Here is a 16,702-nt window from a genome sequence, read left to right as displayed (position 1 = left end):
CTTACCATGTGCTTGATTCTAAGCACCGTTGAGAGCCACCTTTTTTATTTAACTAGACTGCGAGCACAACCTTCAGTCAAAGGGACAGTCCTTCACTGTTCTGGCCGAGAAGTAGATCCTCTCCTACAGTAGGCACTGGAGATTGACAGCAAGGGTTGGCTTGCAGAAACCTGGCTGGACAGTGGCTCATTTTCAATTAATAAATATTAAGTGAAAGGACACACAGTTTTCCTTAGGAGCCCAGAACCAGAGCTGGTGATTACTAGAGTTTCAGATTCCAACGCACGCTTCTTTCTTCCTCCAACCTAAACTTACTGTTCCTTTAGATCACTCTTGAGTTTTCCCTTTGTCACTGTTTTCTTATTATCCTCTTCTTCCTTCTCCCTCAGTTCCTGCCTTTCCTTCTCTTATTCTGGGGTAAATGTCTGACTACCGATAACAGTTTAGCACTGCTGGTCTTCAGACCTGCGAGAGCTCAATTCTTCACGGCCAACATCAGGTGCCTGAGAGAGGAGCACTGGGAAATGCATAGGGTGGACGAGACGAGCACGACTGTAAAGCAAGACATCACACGCCAATCCACCAGGCCTTATTTCTGCAGGAAGATGGGCCAGGCACGTAAGCTCATTCCCACTCGAGAGGGGTAGTCGGGAGTCTTACATGGGAGAGCCACCTTATAAAAGAGAAATTAGTAATATCTATCTGCTAGACCGGCTGGCTGACAGGCAGGGGTAGGCCCTTGTCACGTAAGACGACAGGACAGAACACAAGGTTCTCCTAATAGAAAGCCTTTATACAATCCTCATAGGTGAGAGTAGTTTATAAAAAAAGAAATTGAACAATGTGCTAGGAGTGGATCATTTATCAACAAGACCAGATCAATACAGATACCGCCTCCAGTCGAGAACTTTTCAACTACAAATCATTGATTTTTGGTGTAGTTCAATGGAATCAAAAGACGACTACAAGACCCAGAATGCATTAAGGCAACACTCGAAAGTCCAGGACTTGAAACAATGCCCATAATGACCTGCAGGGAGGTCACCCCAGGAGGAGACAAAATGTGGATGCAAATGTAACGTTTATATTCATTTCAAATAAAACTACTAGATCGGACACGGTTTTAAAACCTGGTACCCTTTCCCTCATTTTCTTTACAAATGTGATCTCAAGAGCGCTCCTGGGAACGTCTAGGTGTGTATTTTGCGGTCCACTATAAGTTTTCTGTGCAAAATAGCTAAAAGTTACTTCCCTATTGAATATAAGTTACTGTCCTTTTTCTGTTTCAGCTTCACATGCTGCGTCAGAGCAAGCACAATTTCTTGGAATAAAACAGGTACGTGTTGTTGCTGGAAACCGCGAAAAACATTTATAATCACCGGCAACATAAAAATGATGCACCATGTATACAATAGGTCAGAGGGATACTCCCTCTGAATCACGTGTCTTTTTACGTTCGTGTCAAAACGAGGAAGTGCCAATTCATTCGCTCTGTCCCACCCCAAAGGACGCGGAGGAACCTGAAATGCAAAACTACTCCCAGTTTAAGCAAGGCATGCAAAATGGCCTGGCGTATGGGTCTTGAGGAAACTTGTCAGCAGTAGTCCGTGCTCATCGCACACGCGGAAGATTATTATTGCACTAACTCACTAAAGCTTATGACAACTATTGGATTAGTTCAATAAAGTAAGTCATAAAAAGACACTCTACAATCACACACGCACACACATATATAAATCTGTGTATATATATATATATACATATACACACACACGCACACACATATAAAAACATTGGTAAAGCCAACGTGTCTGGTCTTGGCAAACTGGGTGATTTTTATTTTATTGCAAGCATATGCAACAAAAATATAAAAATTAAAGAAGTTACCATCTAAATGTAACAGTATATGCTTGCAAGAGAAATGCTACATCAAAAAAAAGTAACCATTGCAGGACATTTTAATAGAACATTACCGGTGCTACTAGCACACAGGTGCACCTAGGACAGGCATTAAAAACCTTGTTAACTTTCATGCAAGTTACAAGAAAATAGGATTCTTACTGGTGCAGGAAAAGGTGCCATTGGTTTTGAATTACTGTAATGGCAAGGCATAATGTAATCAAAGAAAGAAGACTAAACAAGCACTGGCAAAATCATTGGGTTTTGCCTATGCAATCTCTATTAGCTTTGTCAATGTTTTTTTAGACATGTTGCACAGCAGCATAGGCTACTGTGCAACATGGCTTAAAGTAACAAAATACATAAATATTTTTAAAAAGCACTGACGTGTCCTTGCACTTTTTTTCCTCATTAAACAAAGCCAAATGTGTCTTAAAAATATGAAACAAAGGCAAATAGCACTAAGATCCATGCTGTTTCAACACAAAGAACATTGGGAGGAGGGCGAGGAGGCACGTACAAGAGGGAGGTGAGCTGGAGCAACAAGAAGGGCGGGTCAGAGCAGGGTGGAAGCAAAATGAGGGAGGTGTGAAGGAGGAGGAAGCAGCATCACACGGGAGAGCAAGGGAGGGTGGGGACACGAGTATGGATCGTGGGAGAGAGGGACTGGAGACACATGCACTCTTAAAGAGTGCATGTAAAAAGTACAATTAAAAAAAAAAGTATCTGCAAGAGCCTACGGCCAGTTGAAGGACACTGGCTGCAAAGAGGAAGCTGTACTTGGTTCATGCTCCATGTCCAGTGACATAGCTTTGTCAGTAAGATTGAGGGGGTGTAAGCTTCAGATTTCCCTACAATCAGGCTGAGATACCTTGTTAAAATACATTATAAGAAGCAGGACAATGGTGGGTGGCTTAAGAGGCAGTGGAAAGAAAGAAGAGTGGGAATTGTTAGGGGTACTTAAAAAACATAATAGTTTTCAAACCAACCAAGTTTTAAGGCAGAGACAAGAGAGAGCATATGTGTGCTTTTGTCAGTGTGGGCATGTAATGATTCAGGGTGAAATCTAACAGACACGTCACCATACCCGACTGAAAGAACCTGTACTTCACTATTTACTACAGACTACATTTATTAGAGGGTTCTAACACTCCAACCCCATCCCCCGAAGCAACTCCACTGTCCATGGCATGGATACACACTGAAGCCCCAGGAGGGAGCGGGAGGTAAACAGGAGACAGTGACCCGTAAAAAGCAAGGAAACAAGAGTGATGTCAAAGCTAACCAATGGTGAGCAATTTGCATGCTTTAAACCAGTTGTAAGCTTTTTTTATTTTAATAAAAGATTTCGTAGACAACGAATGTGTTTTAGGTTAAAAAATAAAAATAATGACTGGAAAGGAACGGGAAAAAAACGTAAGCACGTTTTGCTCCCCAAGACCTGGAACTGAAATGCATTACTTTTTAGGTGAATGTGCACATTTGATCAGGAAAAATGCTGTCACTCTGAGGGCAAGACTGCCGAAGGCTGACCCAGGGCCCCATGTTTTATGCTGTGGTGGGAGGAAGTAAAAAAATGACCTACAGTTGAGTAGACATATAGAATAAAAGGGCTGACCCAAAGCTCCAATTAAGTATGCAGGTATTATTTATTTATGAATTCTTTTAATTACATGAGACTTTCTAAATTTCTAGGGTTGACCTAAAAAGTATACATTGCTGGAGAATGAACAATGAAGGTTAGCAGAGTTGCCACACATTAGAAATCCTCTTTATCCAATTACAGCTCTTTTTCCTAGGCAATCACACGTGGGTGTGTGGCCATAGTTCTCCTATCAAACAATGTGTGGGCACACAAATCTAAATAGATGACCGAGTATGAGGCTGGCATCTTCAGGCTAATAATCTTAAAAGATACTGCGAGATGAACTTGCACTAAAACTAACTTTTCAGGAAAAAAACTTCTAGGAGTTTACGTTAGTAAATAAAAAAGTTAAAAACTCGATTGCATAACACAGATAATTCATGGTTTGCAGTAGCTGACATTCGGACAAGCTCTTGATGTACACCTTGGCGTTTTACTGTGCATGCTGTGTCTTATGTAGCTATGCCTTGCATTCTGATTATCACATTCTACCCAGATGTAAACTTTCCTAAATTTATATCCAGGGCCGGCTTTAGCGCTGGTGGCACCCTGTGCGACAAGGTTTGTTGGTGCCCCCCACGGGCGCTCCCCACAGACTCCCACACTACTACCCTTTAACAGTACCCCCCGAAGTCTCCATAACCACTCTCTCAGATGTATTTAATAGCGCCGCCTGTACCAGTGTGGGGTGTCAGAGCACTTTACATCACAAACACTACACAGAGGCAATCAATCATAGGTGTGTAAATCAGTGTATAGGAAATGTTACATAATACAGAGGACTACAAGGTGTAGGAGTTGTATGTCATCCATACTGGTAGACAGTATAGTTTAAGAGTGATTGGTCTGGGGGTTACATTTAATAATAATGATTTTTTTTTTTACCGAAATGAACCCTTTTTGAAATATTAGAATAATGAAAGACTGAGGAAAACATCCTAATGCTCTAATCTACACCTAGCAGTTTGCATGCAGCTCCTTGATGACAGTTATTAGCTCACCGTTCCATGTTAGGATTTTAACATCTACACTGCTATTAACAAAAGGATCTCTCTGGCAAAAGCACTGACCTATTTAGACTATATGCTTTTTGTGATCTGCATGGTACGCATTCTTTGCAGCAGGCACATTAGCCCTCTGTGCTATTTCTCTCCAGGAAGAACATTAATCACCGAGTTATCTTGACATTTTTATTTTTGCAGGAAAATTGTGGAGGCCAGCAATGCAGCAGCAGGTGCTTTTAAAATCATAAAATACTTCCAAATAGGCGGCCCCTCGAAGAGTCAGCACCCGGTGCGGTGGCACCGGTCGCACCACCCTAGAGCCGGCCCTGTATCATACTTGGTATAGCGCAATGACTCACTCCGACAAGAAACAAGCAGGCAGATCAAAACACCGAAGTTTTCATCCAGAGCAGGAGTGGATGTGAAGCGGAAGTTTATTCCGATGGTGGGGGGGCTAAAAGAAGAGGAAGATCTGCCACCATATCTGGCAGAACAGAGACGCAGAGAATGAAGCAAGGCCTTGGCACATGACCTCACCTGCCTGGAAGGCTGATAATCTCGGAGCTTGGAATATAAGAGGGCCGGCTGAGCTGTGTGGAAGCCTTGCGAGTCAGGCAACAGATTTTGAAAACACTACGTTTTCTAATAGGCAGCCAGTGTAGTTCTTAAACAAGGAGGGCAAATGGTGACCGCGGAGGCAGATTACAGATCCGGCGAGCTGCCGTGTTCTGCACCACTTGCAGCTGAGCCAAGAGAGAATCGTTGGTGGCTACCAATAAGGCATTCCCATAATCCAGCTTGCTGATTATGAGCCCTTGAACCAGACTTTTCCTATATGTAATAGGCAGAAAGGGGAATACTTTCTTAAGGAGCTTCAAAGTCGAGAAACACGTGGCACGGATGGAGTTTACATGATCTTTCATGGATAAAGTGTGGTCAATTTTTGCCTCAAGATTCTTCACCACTGTTTTAGGCAACAAAGCTGGCTCAAGTTCTGGCAGCCTCCAATCTGCCGCCCAAAGCTCTTGGGCCCTACCGAAAAGAACATTGGCTTTGCACTGTTGAGAGTTGTAGGCAGTTCAAAACCATGCAGTTGCCGATTTCTTTCATGCAGGGCGTAAACTGATATTGAACTCTGGCAGGATCAGGACCAAAAGTAAAAAGGTGTGTATCGTCAGCATTAGATACAATCTCCACACCACATGACTACATGATCTGAGCTTGGGGTGCTACATAGTTGTTAAAAAGTGTCGGGCTCAAACATGAGCCCTGAGACCCCTTTGTTGATGTGCATTGTTCTTGATTCATAAGGACCCAGCTTTACATACTGGGTTCGATTGTCTAGAAAGTCCCTCAACCAGCGTAGTGCTCTTCTATGGATACATGCATGGTGTAATCTGCGGATGAGAATGTCATGGGAGACAGTATCAAATGCAGCGGATAGATCCAGCAGCACAAGCAAAGTCAAGGGACCTACAAATGTTGTTGGTTACTGCCAGCAACGTCATCTCCGTACTGGGATGTGATCAAAAGCCCGAATGAAAAGAGTCCAAGATCTTATGGGTCTCCAGGAAGGTTTTAAGAGGGGATACCAGTGCAACGTTGTTTTGCCTTTCTGCACTAATAGATTCCATGCAATGTGATCCCCAATAGGCAAGACCCAAAGAAAAGACCCAAGGATGCACATACACTCCAGTATATTTAGTTAAATTAGAAATATTGATAACAATAGGCATGACCAAGGCCATCTCTGAAATGCATATGCAAGAGTAAGGATTCTTATTATTAATGATGACCTTTACACAATTACTCATCGATCGCAACATAGGATTGTGTGCATCCATTTGGAATAAATAAACTCAATTATCAGATCACATTTTATTAATATTGAATCATGTGACACAGAAAACACTGGCAAGCATTTAAACGAAAAGTCACTAAATAATGAACACAAAATATAGAACACAGTAAAACATGAAATTAATCTAAATACATGCAATTAAATACAAAGGCACTTGACACAAATCTGATACATTGCAGGCTAAGGAAAGGCAAATCAATTAAATACATGTGCATGAGTAATGTGCTCGAGTTTTGTTTGTGTTGCGATATGTGTCTGAACACAAAATAGTAAACCAAGTGACTTCAAAGAGAGTAGCCACAGACTTACTTTTGCAGAAGAATCTGGGCAGAAAAGCTACATTTAAATTTCTCCCTTGTAAACATAAACAAAATAAAAAGATAAAAGTAGGTATTGGAAGATGGGGAAACAAGACACCACAGTTAGTATTCTGTCACATCATTTTAATCTTTTAAAATTACCTGTCTAGCACTGCACTGCTTTGTCGAGCTTGAACTCTCACTGCCGAACTATTGTAGGAATCTGACGGGGTCTGGTGGCAGTTGGTTTCCGGTTCTCCAGTACGCCACTTAGAGTGGCCTTCTTGGGGAAGGTCACGCTCTAATCTCTTTGGCTGCTGAGCTGTTAAAAAGGCGTGCCTAAGGCAAGCCCATCTGCGCCCATCTGCGCCCGTCCGCGTCCCGGTAGTGGCCAGCGCCAGTCACGCTGCTGGCCGGGAGTTAGGTCGTCAGGGCAGATTATGCTATTTGGGCAATGCCCTAGGAGATATCTATACCTAGCTCTGTCCCTGCAAAGGGAACTGGGAGGTTTTGGTTATCAGTAACAAGGTATGTTTGACCTGTGGCTTTAGGCTGTCTCCAGGTCTAGCTACCCCTGCTCATATCAACTCCCTCTCCCCAGAGTCCTTGAAGGTCACCTCCATTACTGCAGCCATGATCAATGTTAGATCCCTCAGGAAACATTACGTCGAGATTTTTGATCTTCCCGATGCTAGTTCTCCTGATCTCTTGTTTATCACGGAGTCTTTGCTTGATGCCACGTCTGACCCCATTGTTACTCTTGCTACTCCAGTTGGATACAAGATTATTAGAGCTGACCGCCCAGAAGGGAGGGGGGGGGGGGGGGTTGCCATCTTCTATAAAGATAAGTTGGAGTTGCGGAGGGGAGATGTCACCCCATGGGTGGCCTGCGAAGTTCTTGACTTTAGCATTCGCTTTTCGGACCACTGCACGCTGGGGGGCTCCCTTATTTATAGGCCACCATGGCATGCAAGCCCATTCCTACAGGCCTGTGGGGATTCTGTTGTAGCTAGGGCACTGGGATTTTCCAACTATGTTGTTCTTGGGGATCTCAATATCAATTTTGATCAGGTTCAGGCTACGGACACGTCAAACTTTTTGGATATCTTGCACCTGGCCCAATTTGTCCAGCGGGTTGGGCTCCCTACCCATCAGGCAGGTCACATCTTGGACCCTATCTGTACCAATTTTCCCATCTCGATGAGGGACCCGTGTCCGGTTTCTTTCTCTGATCATTATCTGACATATTTTCCTGGGATGTGCGCAACGCTAAGCCCTTTGTGTCCCTTTCGCAAACCGGCCTTTGGTAAAATTGCCCCCGGTGCTCTCATTCATACTCTGGAAATCTCTAGACCCACTCTCTTGGGCGACCTGGAGAGTCAACTAGATGATTTTACCAGCTGGGTTTCAAAGGCTGTTAATTCTCTTGCCCCGCTGAGCTTAACTAGGCCCTATAGGGGATAAATCCCTCTAAACCCTGGTACAGTCCAGAACTCAAAGAATTAAAACACTAATGCAAGATTCTTGAGCGAGCATGGCACCGCAGTGACTACTGCCCTGGGGCCAAGCTGAAGCTCAGAGCCAAGCACAAAATCTATTATGAGGCCATAGCTCAGGCTAAAAGGGAATTTTATACTACACGTATCGACTCTGCTAAAAACAACGCTAAGGAACTTTTCTCGATAGTGCAGAGCTTTACGTCGCCTTTAGCCCAGGCTAGTACATCTCCTTCAGTCGCCTGGTGCTAGACTCTCTCTACATTTTTCTTGGAGAAAAGTCGCGCAACTTTTTTTACCAGGTGTTAGCGAGATTGAGGCAATGACTTCATCTCCTCCAGTGGGCAGTACAGACTGTCTGGATGCTTTTATACGGGTGGATTTGGCAGATTCGCTTAAAATCTTGGAAAGCCTAAAGTCTGGCTCTCCCTCTGATCCCTGTCCGGCCAGGTTGCCAGCAGCAGCACCCGAGACGATCAATCCCGAGGTGAATAGCATTGACAACCTGTCCCTTCACACAGCTAGCGTCCCTGTGTCCTGGAAACAGGCCAAGATTTTACCACTCATAAAAAAGCCATCATTAGACACTCATAGTCCAGGGAACTACAGGCCTATCTCTCTATTACCTGGTCTGGCCAAGGTGTGTGAGAAGGTTGCAACCAAACAACTCACTGAGTTTGTCGAAAGAGAGGGTCTGTTGCATCCCGCTCAGTCAGGGTTCCAAGCAGCTCATTGCATGGAATCTGTGCTGGTGGAGGTGGTGGAGGCCATCCGGGAGTGCTTGGACTCCGGCAGGAGGGCAGCATTGATTTTGCTTGAACTCGGTGGCGTTCGACACGGTCCCTCACTCTCTTCTCCTCTCACGTCTGGCCAGGATAGGTGTGTTGGGGACGGCCTGGAGTTGGTTTAGGTCCTTTCTTGAGGATCGGGCCCAGCAGATCTGGTTGCCTCCATCTTCCTCTCTTTGTCAAGATGTGACCACGGGAGTTCCTCAGGGGTCCTCTCTCAGCCCCCTTCTTTTTAACATTTATGTGACCCCGCTGGTCTATCTGGCTGAGAGTTTGGGATCTAAGGTGATGGCCTATGCCGATGACACACAGCTTCTCTTTACCTGGGACAGTGATGATAATTCTGTCGCTGCAGCCCATCACTGTCTCTCTTCCATTTTCAGATGGCTTGCGGCTGCGCAACTTAAATGCAACAAGGAGAAGTCAGAGATTCTCCTGTTTGGAAAATTCCCTCCCAGGTTCCGGGAAGCTTTGTGGCCACTTGATTTTCCCCTGCCCTCCTCTGAAGGGAAGCCGGCAAAGAACTTGGGGGTATGGTTTGAGGAGAGCCTTTCTTTCTCTTTCCACATCATGAAGTTGGCCGGTATCTGCTTTGGCCTTCTCAAGACTAAGAAAATTCTTTCCTCAAGCAGCTAGAGAAACGGTCACATGTGCTCTCATTCTGTCATGGCTGGATTATGCCAATGCACTTTACATTGGCATTCCTGGCTACCTGATTAAAAAGCTTCAGGTAGTCCAGAACTCGGCCGCCAGACTTCAGCTGGGCATTTCCACCAGACATAGCGTGCGTCACCAGTTGCACTCCCTTCACTGGCCTCCCGTAGTGGAATGGGTAAAGTTCAAATCGCTGGTCCTATCCCACGGTGCCCTACATGGCATGGGTTCAGCCTATCTGCAAAAGCGTTTTACCTTCTATGTGCCCTCAAGACTGCTGCAATCGGCATCCCACCGACTCGCACGGGTTCCCCGATTTCAGTTCCAGAGGCTGGGAGGCAGGTCTCTGACTCAGAGGGCTGCAGAAGCGTGGAATGCACTTCCCCTGGCATTACGCAAAATTGAAGACCTGTCAGCATTTAACCCCTTCAGTGCCCATGACGAGATAGTCTCGTCATGGAGCGCGGTTGCGCTGTGCCCATGACAAGACTATCTCGTCATGAACCCCGCCCGCTAATGAAAGGCCGGCACAGGGCGGGGCACTGAAGAAGTTAAGAAAATTCTTAAAACGTATCTTTACGTTTGTTGGTTTCCTAGCTCCCCTTAAGACATCGCACCGGGACACTCATGAGTAGCCATGCGCGCTATAAATCCAAATAACATAACATACAAGCCAAACCTTTAGGTCTTTAAGTACCCACAGAGTAAATTCAACGAGTAAAGACAGACAACCAATGCCTACTAGGTCTCCTCAAAATGAAGCTGGCGGGATAGCCGCCAAATAGTCAAACATCTAATGCTAGTATTTACAGCCATGCAGTTTAACTCATGTAATGACTCACCCATCATATCCCAGCCCAGCACCTTAGCTTGATTAATCAGAATCTGTTCACCACACTCAGGTCACCCTGCACTGTATACAAGTTCTGAAGTTTTAACCTGCGGATTGTTGTCCACAAGAAGCCCCTTTTTCCTGATGTAGATGCCTGCTCCCCACTCTCATCATTCAAGGGTGCACTGTAAGAAAACCCCCTTAAACACATCAAGCACCTGAGGAACTAAAGCATTCTCTCCTCAAGAACCCACTGTCAACCACCACTCCTTCCTAATCCCTGGAACTTTAAGGTAAACATGTAATAAACTCAGCATAATTAATGTGATTGTCTTTTCCCGGCTCCTCATTGTCCTATTCACCATATAGCTTTCCTCTGTTACATCATTTACTCTTAGAAATGCTAACATGCCTAATAAATAAAACAAAAATCAATGCTAAATACTCAGTGTTTCTCGTTTACTAGCAGCTATCAAAGTGTAAATACAGGAAATGTCACAAGATCTCTATTATAGCTTTGGTAAGATGGCAGCCAGAGGACCCTACTGTGACGATCACAGTGTGGGGCAAACATGGCTCAGAAAACACTGATGTTCCTTAACACACTGGATAATAACCTCCTTCTTAACTAACACGGACATACAAACTGTGGGAGTACATGGCGATACATAACCAGTAAAAACATTTGGTACACAGTTCCTCTATCCATCAGGTTTCTTGTAAAGCGAGACTACTCACCCTTTAGGGCAGAGGTGTTCAAACCTTTTGATGCCGAGACCCCCTTGTCAAACTTTAAGCGTAAGGTCCCCATTCTAACAAAAATTTCTAGAACCTGGTACTCATCATCATCATCAACAACTATTGACAACCATAAACGCCCCAAATTCCCACAGCAAATAATTTTTATGGTGGGGATAGAATATTAAACAGTGTTTAGCAAACCAAAGGTCAGGGAGCGTGGGGGTGTAGTCAGAGGTGTAGCTAAAAATAAAGGGTCTCATTTATGAGGAATTGGCATAGGGCAAGTCTTCTTGCTGTGCTGCCCTATGCCAATGTGAAAGGGCTGGAATGCACTGCATTTATGAAATACCGTGCATTCCTGTCCTTTTCCCTTGCGTTGGCGCACAAATTGCTCTGTAGCACCAACATATGTAGGATTGTTTTTTTTACAGAAAGGGAAACCTTCCTTCACAAAAACAATCCAGAGAGGCGTTTTCTTCTTCCTATGTGAGCTGCAGAATGCAGCACACATGAAAAGAGGAGAGAACGAGGAGAAATGAAAACATTTCTCCTTGTTACGCCTACGCTGGGGAGGCGTCCGTTTTTGGAGCTGCCCCAGGTTTACTTGATTTTGAAAATATGGGGCAGCATCAAAATTCATGGGTGTTGCGTGGGAACCCCACACAAAGCCCATGGAACACCTCCTTGATGCAGAGTAAGGCAACGCAGTGACTTGCCCGGTTATGTCTTACTCCATATGTATGAAGCCATGCAAAGCCATGCAGGGTGACTTTGTAGCGCCTCATAAGTATGCTTTAGATGCTTGTGCCGCCGGAGAGTCAAAAAAAGTGATGCTCTGGCAGTGCAAGCCTCTCATAAACAAGTTCCAAAATATTCTGTGTTTTTTAGGTCTTTCACCATCAGGTATCTACAAATAAAATAAAGGGCAGCCTAATGAAAAATACATTTTAAAAGTTGTTGCTCAGTGGGAAATGAAGTGTAGTACATTATGAAACCTCTATTAGTTAATGAACTGCAGAGGTCCCTGTGTAACCAGAGAGTCACAGAATTAAATCTGGATTGGTGCAGTGGAGAACAGGGACGTGTATTTCTAGTGCTATCAGGTCACAGCATATGACAGAAAGCACAGTGAATATGTAAGTCATTATTTTATACTCGCATTACACATGTGCAAATAGTTTTACAATAAAATAGTGCTTCTAAAGTGTGGATTTTAGTGATACCAGAGTGTATGTAATGCAATTATTTTTTACATAACTTTCCCTTCAACACCTTTTTAGGGGTACTAAGGACTGTGTAAATGCAGTTAAAATTAAAAGCAAGCACTTCCCAGCCCTGTTGTTAACTCGTTGCACCCTTTACACTTGCAGATTAACTGATAGGGACAATACCATTTCATTCAGGCAAGCAGGCACCCTGGCACTAAAGCTTTTCACATCACTAGAGACTCGATTAATTAAACTTTAGCTAATAACGATCTAAATTAGCCGTCCCAGGACAGCTGTCTTTGTAAAACAAGCATTTTCAATGCAATAGGTCTCGCATTACTGAAAGTTTGAGCTATTGCCGTTGCAAATAATAATGCAATGGCAATAGCACAAACTTTCAGTAATGCAAGAGCCATTTCATTGCAAATGCCTGTTATTTTGTAGCTTACGCTCGCAATTAAAAACTGAACCAGATCACAAGCTTAGCAGTGTCTGATCTGCTGGCTTTGCCAAGGCTTGTGAATAGGGTCTTAGCCTGTGACCCAATGCCAAGACGGATGGTGGGCTTGGTGGTAGGAGATGGTGATGCAGCGCTTAGGTCGCTGAGAGAAAGTCTCTGAGCTAAGCGAATAAAAAAGAAAACATTTAAATATTGAAAAAATAGAGTTTGACGAGCGGCACATAGAAAAGAAAGGCATGGCTTGCTAAACTCAAATTTTTCAATATTGTAAGTTTTTCGTAAGCAGCACAGCATGTTGCGTTCATCTTTAAGAATGGTGGGAAAAGACAGGAAAGAAAGGCGCGACCGCCATTCTTAAAGTTGATGGTGGCATGCTGTGCTGCTCACGAGTAAATACGGCGTCTGTGGATGGTAAGTGATGCTTCCTTTAACAAGCCATCACCCAAAGAAAAAAGGAGTGCGCACAAAAACACTTCGAAGGTACCAAAGGCGAGACCTATTGGCTATGCCAATGCTTGTTTTGTTTGTAGACCCACTTGTGATCATATAAGATTTTGACTGATTCATTTAAAGATCTGGCCACCCCATAAACTCTGGTTCAACAATTTCTATAAACTACTGGGTGTAAGGGCAAGCAAAAAGCATTGTCTGCGTATACGAGTTCGGGTAATGATTGCCCACCTATCTTTGGTACATCTGTCCCAGCTTTTTAAGAGATGTGCGGTTATGCCACTGATTAAAACAAAAATGGGGCTAAAATGCAGCCTCGTCTTAACCCTCTATAGGATTAAATTTACTAAATTAATTCCCCTTGTGGGCCGTAATGAACAGCGATCTTTAAATCGTAGGGTAAACGTTTTAATAGGAAATGGTCTAATTCAAACGCACATCTTCTGCATCATTACCTGCAATTTTTCCCTGCTGACTGAGTTTAAAGCGCTTGAAAGAACAATAAAGGCCAAATGGACTGCCCCGTCCTTTAGCTTTTACATATTAGCTGATAAGGTGCAGTTTCAGTGTTTGCTGGATGGTACCAATACCTGATCTAAACCTAAACTGTACACAAGTTAATCTTGTTCTCCTTAGTCCAGGTTTCTAAGCGCCCCAGGATTACCCTCCCTAGAGTTTTAGCAGTACCATCTATTGAGGAGACTGGCCTATGATAGGTTAGTGATAATTTGTCCTCTTTTTTAAAAAAACAAAATGGGGACTGAGACAGTCTATCTCCATGATTCTGGAATCCTACTCCCCACAGCACTTTTTAGGATATTATATAGATTTGGTCCCCACAGGTAGGTATCTGTTTTAATTAGCTCCACTGACACCCAGTCAGGGCCGGGAACCTTTCTTGGAGCTGAACATTTCAATGCCCCGATTACCTCATTCAATGCTATGGGCAAGGATAAAGGGACTGGGGTAAGTCAGAGCAGCAGCGGAGGGGGTGGCGTCTGCGGGTACCCGATCATCTAACCCAGACTGATGAAAGATCCTTGAGAAATCCACTTAACTCATGAGATCAGAGACTATCTCAATATCTATTCCTATGCAATTAAAGATAAGCCAACCAGTACCACATCCTTACAACAAAACCATGTTGCACCTCCTCCAGATTCAGATCCATTGACCATTTCTGACGCTATCACTGGAATAATCAGGAGCCAGATTTTAGAGCCGTCTCTATACTACAGAACTTTAAATCTAATCTAAAAATAAATACATCTCTTTAAACTGTAGGACTACTCAGCAAAAAGTGATTTCCACATAAGGGCCTCAATGTAAATATGCTTAACATTACTTTCTAAGGCGACTGTGAGTACGCTGCTGAACAGGATATCATGTGCTGATTTGTCCTTACTCTCCAACAGCTTATTTATATATTTACTCATCGGTTTATGGTACACACTACTCACTGACTGTTATATGTAAAAATGTCTACCTGGCCTTAAATGCAACTATTTCTGTTTGTCTTTTTTTTTTTTTAAGTGGATGATCATCATATGTGAGTGTCTACAGTGTTGGTGTGGAATGCTGCATGGAAAAGCAGACTGCTGCATCAGTTACATTGCTTTTAGCAGGGTCTCCATGTGGTGCACTGGCATGAATATCATCTTAAAGACACTCATGAGCAGGGTCGCGACGAGAGAGCTTTATGCTCAATCCGCCAGTTAAATAAAATAAACTGCAGTACCTAGCGTTATATATAACCAAGGTTTAATGTTAGCTAAAGTAGCCAAAGAAACTTGACGGTTAAATGCTCAGTTCATAATACTGAACTAAACCGCGGCTTTATCTGTTAACTTCTATCACTCAAGTATCTACGTAGATGATAATCTGACTGATGTATTGATTGCCAATCACAATGAGGGGAGATTTGAGCTCAATCTGATCTACTGGACGGGAGGTGAACGTGCAACAAAAGTTGCGAGACCTTTCATCATACTATGTGGGATAGTCCCGCTTAGGGAAAGGCGGCAATGGTCATGACAAATGTTTCTCATAAGAGTCAGAACCTGTAAGGAAGTAGTTTGTCCCTCCCCCTTTAATTCTCCCTCAGGTACAATAACGTAGAGTATGAATCAGCTCCTATTGTATTTAGTTGTTTTTGTTAACGATGAGGTACTTACAACGATTTTATACTGGCATTTAAATAAATCCAGTTTATATGTGACTCGTATTACTCGTACCATACAACTTAAGGAGAATTACTCGGAAAAGCAATATGATAACGTACTGCCTGGCGTTCATTGGGCCAAGATCTCTCGGTTCACATTACGTTTTGTTGCAATCACAGCGACAGTTCGCTAAGGAAGGCACAAGCTAGGACATTTGACACCGTGGTTGCCCTTTTTTGACAAAATGACATGTATGTACTATGGGTGGGACACAAGAACACGGCTCACTCTGGAAACTTGTCACTTCACTCACTGGTGTGGTCTCCTCCCGCGAACGAGAGTTTAGATTGGTCGAAAATGGACAAAGTCAGAGCCCGCTCAAGAATGTTGTAGTGGTGTGAGTGAAAGTAGGCAGCTTATCGCTAAACTAATCCACACTGGCAGTAGCCACTACTTGTAGCAGAGTCTCTGTCGCTTAAGTCCCCCTGACCTGAAATCCAATGAGTCAGAACTGCTAAACCATCAATGTTGCTTTAATAATTGTGTTTATGACTCTCGGGGTCTCTCCGTCCAACATATGAAGTAAGCCCTCTCACCTATACCCAACCAGACTGGAGCAGTATATCCCCTCTACAAGAAACTCCGCAAACAGACACCTTGAATCAAAGCGCGTGAACTCACCCACCGATCACCTCCACCCACATGCCACAGCACTCACCCCTTCATTGTGCTGAGCCCTCAGGGAAACTTCCAGAAGGCACTAGGCTCCTGCGGAGCACCGCAGCACGGGGGTGACCGATTACTGCCTGCAGTTTGGGGCAATGCTCCGGGGTGAGACCTCCTCCTCCTCCTCCGCACTCTCCCTCCACATGTGGATGGCTCTCCTCACTCTCCAGCCAGACACACCTGACCTTTCACCCGGCACCACCTCCTGCACGCGCGCTCTCACCCACCCAACCCTAAACCAGTGGTGCGTGCGCACCACAGAGGAGCAGGGGCGAGGGAGTGCGGCAGTGAGGCGAACGCACGTAATAGACACCAATGGGAATGGGAGGAGCAAAGGCGGGACATGCGCCCGCCTTTGCCCAATTGCGTGACTTATTTTTTTTTTTTAAAACACGCTAAAGCCAATTGCAGCCGGCGAAAGCAAAACCACACGCACAAGCGTGTGGTTAGCTTTCAGAACCCCCTACATGAGGTCTC

The 16,702-nt window shown here is 44.2% G+C and overlaps 1 protein-coding gene across 1 annotated transcript in view; it reads right to left on the bottom strand.

Moving 5' to 3' along the window:
* Positions 1-16,702, bottom strand: part of SGPP2 (sphingosine-1-phosphate phosphatase 2) — a 500,448-nt gene that overhangs the window by 450,160 nt on the left and 33,586 nt on the right. The window lies entirely within an intron of this gene.

The sequence above is a fragment of the Triturus cristatus genome, chromosome 11 (genome assembly GCF_964204655.1).
Source record: "Triturus cristatus chromosome 11, aTriCri1.1, whole genome shotgun sequence".
NCBI classification, from domain to species: domain Eukaryota; kingdom Metazoa; phylum Chordata; class Amphibia; order Caudata; family Salamandridae; genus Triturus; species Triturus cristatus.
The sequence above is the reverse complement of the archived record's forward strand: the minus strand, read 5'-3'. Positions and strand labels throughout refer to the sequence as shown.